The sequence below is a fragment of the Phascolarctos cinereus genome, unplaced genomic scaffold (genome assembly GCF_003287225.1).
Source record: "Phascolarctos cinereus isolate Bilbo 61053 unplaced genomic scaffold, phaCin_HiC Scaffold_5;HRSCAF=322, whole genome shotgun sequence".
Taxonomy (NCBI): domain Eukaryota; kingdom Metazoa; phylum Chordata; class Mammalia; order Diprotodontia; family Phascolarctidae; genus Phascolarctos; species Phascolarctos cinereus.
In genome coordinates this window covers 251,977,278-251,985,612 of record NW_027555958.1, presented here as the reverse complement: position 1 = coordinate 251,985,612, position 8,335 = coordinate 251,977,278, and positions in this window count along the sequence as shown.

Here is an 8,335-nt window from a genome sequence, read left to right as displayed (position 1 = left end):
GCTTAATTCTGTTCCTATAGAACACAGTTCCAGTTCCAAGTCCAAAATCTCCTTCAGGCTGGAATCAAAGGCACCCTGACTTCTCACAGCTTCCCTGCCAATCTGGTTGGCTGCAACATCCTTTCTGAAATCCTGGCTCCTAGGTCACCACGGCTCAAATTCCCAGGTCTGGTGGGGATGTTCACTAGCACCTGAAATTGAGAAGGAGCAACAAAACCAGAACCCTTAGGCCCGTTTATCAGAGCCAGGGTGAAAAGGGGAGTGCAGAAGAAGTCTCACTGGTTCAGTTCATGGTAGCTGTGCAGTGGGTGAACTGGGATCTTCACCTTCTGGATAAAGCAGGAAAGAGCCTGCAAGAAAAAGAGCAGAAGAAAGAGAGACTGTCTCAATCTGGCAGTTTTAAAAGATACAGCATTTCTGGCTACAAAACCAAGCAAAGGATCCTTCCATGTGTAGGCAGAGGTACCTCCATTTTAGGCAATTTAGGGATGTCCAGACCAGCCTCTTTACAATAAAAACTGTTTGTTGAGGGGTAGCTGGGTGACGCAGTGGATAAAGCACCGGCCTGGAAGCCAGGAGGACCTGAGTTCAAATCTGGCCTCAGACCAAACACTTGACACTTACTAGCTGTGTGACCCTGGGCAAGTCACTTAACTCCAATTGCCTAAAAAAAAAAAAGGACCTGTTACTTGTTTGTAGAATAAAATATTTGTGAAGTAAGGCTCATAAGTATTAATATTTCAGTTTTATAGATAAGGAAATAGGCTAAGAGAGGTAAAGAACAGTTCTGAAAAGTCTGTACCACAACGAAGTATACTCTACCATAATATAGAGCAGACCACCTTCTGCAAGTCATTCTCTGGGACTCAGGTTTCTCGTGTGGAAAAGGAGGTAGTTAATTAATGATCTCTAAGGTTTCTTTAATCCCCGAATCCTATGATCCTATGAACCATTCACCCACATACAATCTACCAAAGGCGGGTTGAAAAATGAGAACATCCTTATTGAATCTGATGCTCCCTATTGCCCCCATGTGGCTAGAGACAGTATTAATAGACTCAAAGCAGAGAAAGAACCTCTGGGATTATCTAGTAAAAAGGTTTTCAAGCTTTTTGGTTTCAGGACCCCTTTATACTCTTAAAAATCATTGAGGACTCCCCCAAAGAATTTTTGTTTATGTGGGTTATACCTATAAATATTTGCCATATTAAAAAGTAAAACATTAAAATTTAAAACATTAATTCACTAAAAAGAACAAACCCATTACATTTTAATACAAATTATATAGCTTTTAAATGAAAAAAACCAACAACCTATATTTTTCAAAACAAAACATTTAGGGAGAAGAGTAGCATCAAAATCTCTTCAACGTCGGCTAAATAGAAGACAGGTGGATTTTCACATCTGCTTTTGCATTGTTATCTATTGGGATATTTTTTGTTGAAGTATATGAAGAAAAGCTTGCCTCACATAGATATGTAGCTAGAAAGGTGAGGAGTATTTTAATAGGCAAAAAATGTCTTAGTTTTATTATGAAAATAGTTTTGACCTTGAGGTTTGTAGTATGTTGGGGATATGAATCCTCAGACCACATTTTGAAAACTACTGATCTAGTCCAACCTCCTTATTTTTCAAATGGGGAAACAGATTTAAAAAGGGAAGTGACTTGCTCAAGGTCACATAATTTGTTAGTGGTAGAACTAGGCTCAAGGTTTTTTCAGATTAGGGCCAGGAGAAGGAAGGACCAGTGTTCTGGGGTAAAGTAATGTTCTGTTGCTTCTTCAAACCCTTCGTGGAGCAAACAATCCAATTCAACAAACCTTTATTGAGCATCTTCTGTGTGCAGAGCATTGTGTTGATATGTTATGATGACACAGAAATGGATAAAATATGGTCCTAGCCTTTAAGAAATTTACAGCTTCTCAGAGAAAAATTAAGAAAATTTACTTCTCTTCCCTCTGCAAAGGTAGCAGATTATGGATTTGGAATATTTCACATATTGTCTGATGGCTCCTTAATTATTAGTAAAAACACTTCTTGCTAAAAAAATCCCCCCTCCCCCTTTTAAAATCTTTCTTACAAAGGATGGCTGCATAGGGGTAGTACAAAGGGGAAGGTTATTTGAAACAAAAGTGATGTGCTTGTCAGGACTTCTTGAAAGTGTAGTTATGAGAAAATTTCCTGCCAAGCCTAGCTTCCATGAAAAAACCCCAGCAGGGAAGATGTGGGAAAATTGGAACACTAATGCATTGTTGATGGAGTTGTGAAATGATCCAACCATTCTGGAGAGCAATTTGGAACTATGCCCAAAGGGCAATAAAAAATGTGCATACCCTTTGACCCAGCAATAGTACTTCTAGGGCTATATCCCGAAGAAATCATTAAAAAGAAAAAAGGACCCACATACACAAAAATATTTATAGTAGCTCTTTCTATGGTGGCAAAGAACTGGAAATTGAGGGGATGCCCACCAACTGGGGAATGGCTGAACAAGTTGTGGGATATGAATGTAATGGAATACTATTGTGCTATAAGAAATGATGAGTAAGCAGACTTCAGAAAAACCTGGAAAGACTTGTATGGACTGATGCTGAGTGAAGTGACCAGAACCAGGAGAATGTTGCACGCAGTAACAGCCATGTTGTGCAATGACTAATTTTGATAGACAACTCTTCTCAGCAATACAGGGATCTAAGACAATTCCAAAAGACTCATGATGGAAAATGCTATCCATATCCAGAGAAAGAACTATGGAGTTTGAATGCAGATCAAAGCATACTATTTTCTTTCTCTCTCTCTCTCTCTCTCTTTCTTTTTTTTTTTTGTTTCTTCTTTCTCATGGTTTTTTTTCCCCTCCACCTTTGGTTCTAATTCTTCTTTATAACATGACCAATGTGGAAATATATTTAATATGATTGTACATGTATAGCCTATATCAGATTGCATGCCATCTTGGGGAGGGAGGAACAGAGGGAACAGAGGAGGAAATTTAGAAGTCAAATTCTTACAGAAGTGAATGTTGAAAACTAAAACAAAATAAATAAAATTTTAAAAAAGAAAAGAAAAACAACCCAGCAAAGATCAAAAAGACCTCTAGATGAAGCAAAGATTCAAGATAGACAGACAACCATCAGTAAGCTTCTTCGTCCAGTCCAGAACTGCAGAAGATGTCAGGGGCCATTCAGGGAGACCAGAAGCCAGCATGATCTGTGAAAGTAGACAGGACATGAGGGAGATATCCATCCTGGTCTATCAACAAAAACTGCTAGGGAAACTGGAAAGTAGTCTGACGACAGATAGATTTAGATCTTCATCTCACAGCACATACCTCAGGAAGCTCTAGATGGCTACATGACCTAAATATAAAAGATTGTATCAAAACCAAATTAGGGATAACTAAGTCACAACTTCAGATCAGAGGAGAATTTTTGCCTAAACAAGAAATAGAGATAATCATAAAATAAAAAGGTCAAATTTGAATATATAAAAAACATTTTAAAAATTGCACAAGCAAAAATCAGTGCACTTAGAATTAGATGCAGTTAGAATTAAAAGGCAAACCTAAAAGGGGATTAAGGAAAGGGGATAAGGTGTGTGTTGTGTCTGTGTGTATGCGCACACACGCACGTACCCTCGAGTATAAAAAACATTTGCAGCAAACATCTCTGAGTAAGTGTAACCCCCAAGAGTCATTCCTCAATACATAAGTGGTCAGGGGCAGCTAGGTGGCACAATGGAGAGAGCACTGGCCCTAGAGTCAGGAGGACCTGAGTTCAAATCCAGCCTCAGACACTTGACATTTACTAGCTGTGTGACCCTGGGCAAGTCACTTAACCTCGATTGCCTTGCCAAAAAAAAAAATACATAAGTGGTCAAAGAATATGAAGGCACAGTTCTCAAAAGAAGAAATGCAAGCTATCAACAACTATATGAAAAAAAAATGTTCCAAGTCATGAATAACATGAGAAAGGCAAATTAAAAGAATTCTGTGTTTCCACCTCTCACCTCTGAGATTGGCAAAGATATCTTGGCAATTGCTGGAGGAGCTGTTTGAGGATACTTATGTTAATGCGATGTTAGTGGAACTATTAGGTGGTCCAGCTATTGAGGAAAGCAATTTGGAGCTATAGCATTCACTCCCTCCCCCAAGGAAGATATCATTAGCAGCCTCTGAAGAGGGCAAAGAGAGAGGGTATGGGGGAAGACCCATATGTGCACTACAAAAATATTTGAGCAGCACTTTTTGTTGTAGAAAAGAACTGGCAGGGGCATCCAGGTGGCGCAGTGGATAGAGCACCGTCACTGAAGTCAGGAAGACCTGAGTTCAAATCCAGCCTCAGACCAAACACTTAACACTAGCTGTCTGACCCTGGGCAAGTCACTTAACCCCAATTGCCCAAAAAACCACAAAAAAAAGAAAAGAAAAGAAAAGAACTGGCAACAAAACACATGCCATCAATGGCACAATGGCTGCATGAATTATGGCATAAGAATGGAATGGAATATATTGTGCTACAAGAAATGATAAAAAGAGAAAAGAGGTTTAAGAGAAACCTAAGAAAATTATATTTTATTTTAAAAATTATTTATTTATATTTGAACTCAAACTGCACTTTTTTTTTCTTTTTTTGGTGAGGCAATGGTAGTGAAGTGACTTGCCCAAGGCCACACAGCTAGTGTCAAGTGTCTGAAGTCAGATTTCAACTCTTCTTAACTCCAAGGCCAGAGCTCTATCCACTGCGCCATCTAGCTGCCCCTTGAACTGCACATTCTATTATCTTCTATAGAAGATTTTTTTTAAATGTCACAATGGCCCTCTTTTGGGGGGAGATACCATTATTGCAAGCTCTCCCCCAAACATCCTTCCAATTAAAAACCAAGAGGGAAAAAACAAAACTGTGTAACAAATAAGGACAGTTAAGCAAAATGAATTCACAGTGGCCATGTGAAAAAATGTAAGGAGGTAGATACCATTCTTCACCATAGGTCTTCTGGAGACACAGTTGGTAATTAAAATGATCAGAATTTTAAATCTTTCAAAGGCATTTTTCTGTAAAATGCTGCCATCCTTGTATAAATTATTCTCTTGGTACTGTTCACTTTACCATGTATACATCATTTGGCACTATCCAGAATGAAATTATCTCTTTCATCATTTCTTATGGTGCATTAACATTCCATTCCATTCATACATTACAATTTATTCAGCCATTCCCCAGTTGTCTAAAAGGCACCCCTTTAGATTCTAGGTCTTTTATTTTAATTTTTTTTCCCTTTCAATTCCCTCTTCAGTTTCCAATAGTTTTTTTTTTGCTTGTGTAATCTGGTGTTCAAGCCCATTCAAATAAGATTATCTTTATTGATGAATAATCAGTCCATGATCCATGCCTGCAGTGGGGGTGCAGGGTGTTGAGGGGGGAAGAGCTTGGACAGGAAAAACATAGTGCATACAGTGCTGGGCCTAGATCTCAGACACTTACTAGCTGTGTGACCTTGAATATATCATTTAACTTCTGGTTTCCTTAACTGTGAAATGGGAATAATAGCACCTATCTCTCAGGGTTGTTGTAAGGATAGTACATTGTAGGCACTATATAAATTCTTTGGGCCTTCACCTTCTACAGAAGAGACACTCAAGTGGCAGCTAGGTGGCGCAGTGGATAAAGCACTGGTCCTGGAGTCAGGAGGACCTGAGAGGAGTAACACTTACTAGCTGTGTGACCCTGGGCAAGTCACTTAACCCCATTGCTTAGCCAAAAAAAAGAAAAAAGACACTCAATTACAGATTTTTCTTCAGCTAAAGGTCCCTAAAGGGAGAAAAAGACTCTGGGAGGAAGCTGACCTGTTGAGGAACCTCAATAATGTTCCTACCCTCCCAGTTTAGTACACTAGAGACTTCAGGCAATGTCTCTTTGGGTAAAATCTGGGATACTATCTCTTCTGGTTGAGTTTAGTTAGATATCTTGCACCTAGTGGGACAGCTCATTCACTCTGTATATTATCTAGTATATTCTAATCCATATAACTTCTCTGATTTCTCTTTGTTATCAGCTTGGATAAATGGGCCTATTTGCTATTATTTATGTGATTATATTACGTGATGACTTTTATATGCCTGACATTTGATGGGAAGGGAGTCAAGCCTTTAGATATATACCTTGGAGCATCTCTTTACTGTTAAGGAGCAGCAGTCAGGAGAGTGGCTTGAACCTTAAACTTATTTCCCCTAAAATAACAATATTTACAGGGGCAGATCGATGTAATTTTAGCTTAGTACTCTCTCCCCCACTGACAAGAGCAGATTGGCCAGCCTGGTGCTCTCCATCTCCTGCTCCCCTCCTGTCATGAATTAAAGTTTCTTTTGGAAAAGGGTAGGCAGAGAAGATTCTAGAGATCTATCTGAGCCATATTTATAAGGACACATGTGGACTCACATAAGCCAAGTGATCACACACACACACAAACACACACATTTCACACTTGTAATTACTCCCTTATTATTTTTGTCTCTCAACATTCTCTTTCATATCCCCACTGCTTCCCTGTGGAGAAATCTTTTTTTTTTAAAGGCAATTGGGGTTAAGTGACTTGCCCAAGGTCACACAGCTAGTAAGTGTCAAGTGTTTGGTCTGAGGCTGAATTTGAACTCAGGGCCAGGGCTCTATCCACTGTGCCACCAAACTGCCCCGCCCCAGTGGAGAAATCTAAACCAAACTTTGTGTGAGTATGTATGTGTGTGTGTTTTCAACTTTTTTCAGATAAAAGCAAGATACATCTGATGTCTACTCCCCTGCCCCTTCCTCCATGTTTGCATAATCTTCTCACATACTCCATTTGTAAACATAGGAGTCCTCAGAGTAGTAGCACCTCCCAGATCACCAATTCTACTTCTGTCCCAGTACTTATAGTCATCATGTGGGGAGGTGGCTTGTGGGGAGAAGGAGCCAGCCATCCCCATCAATAGCCAATCAACTGCCACCCTCAGAGCAGGCAAGACAGCCTAGATTAAGCATCAGGACACCCCGAGGAAGAGACAGAAGGCAGCATGTGCCAGGTAAGTCAATTCACTCCCACCATTTGACCTCCATCTCCTCTCAGACCTTGAAAGAGACAGCCCCAGACCCTGAATCCAAAATTTTGAGGAGCTTCCAACCCAGTGTGCCAAACCAGCATCCTGGAGAGGAATCCCTCTGGAAATACAGCTCAGTAACTGGTCTTGCAGGTGCTACAGCCACATCTTTTGACGATCGAAAGAAGAAAGCTCTTGTTACCAAAGTCACCATTGTCAAATGGTTCAATGTCAGGAACTGATAGGATTTTATTAGTGGAAATGACATTAAAGAAGAGGCGTCTGCTTTTCTACTGGACCTAAGGATCATGGTACTTTTCCATCTGACTTGCAGCTGAACCCTTCCATATGTGTTATCTCCCACCATTAGAATGTGAGCTCCTTGAGGACAAGGACTGCTTATTTTTTTATTTGTATTCCCAGAGCTTAGCACATAATAAACTCTTAATAAAGGCTTCATTCATTTACTCACTTCTTCTAGGCATTCTTTTAGGTATAATCTATAGGGAAATGCTTTATTTTGTTCAGAAAAACTTATTTATTAATATCATTTGAATTAAGTTTGATGTGGCTGGACATTGTCTAACCCAAAAGCTTACTATAGAGGTCAGGCTGACCTCAGAGACCTCCAGGGAAGCCAGCTGGCTGTAGGGAATGCTTCAATCCTGCCTACCTCTTTGCGTCCTGCCCAATGTCTGTGTTTTGGGTTCTCCAAATTTGAATGTTCATGCTTGTTAATATACATCTTAATGGACCTTGCTTAGAACTGCCTCCCCTACAAAATAGCTTGTGTGCAGTTACTCTTCTCTGAAACCCTATTTAAAGTAAACCTCAAAGATACTAAAGAGGAAGGCTTCTTCCAGCTTTCCTCTTCTAGCAAATAATTTTTCTTCTAAAACTATTAAAGATTTTGAGGTTTGTTCTCATTACTAACAAGTCTTTGTGGAAAATCCCCATTTTCCTTTGAGAATGATTGTGATTGTTACAACATTGCTGACTCCTTTTGGGAGATTCTAGATTGGCAATTTTTTTTTTTTGATACTGGTCAGTATTTTCTTTGATTTACTTATCTCTCCTACTTTAGTTTACGAATTGGAGCTTTGTGCCAGGGCCAGGTGCTACGCCATGACGCACTTTTGAGGGAAGGTGATGAACCTGGATCATCTAGACTCGTGCTGACTTCTACCTCCCTAGCTTTTGACACCTCTCTTCCAATTTTGGGGGTTCAGAATATGGGATCTTAAGGGTCCTCACTGGCATTTCAGG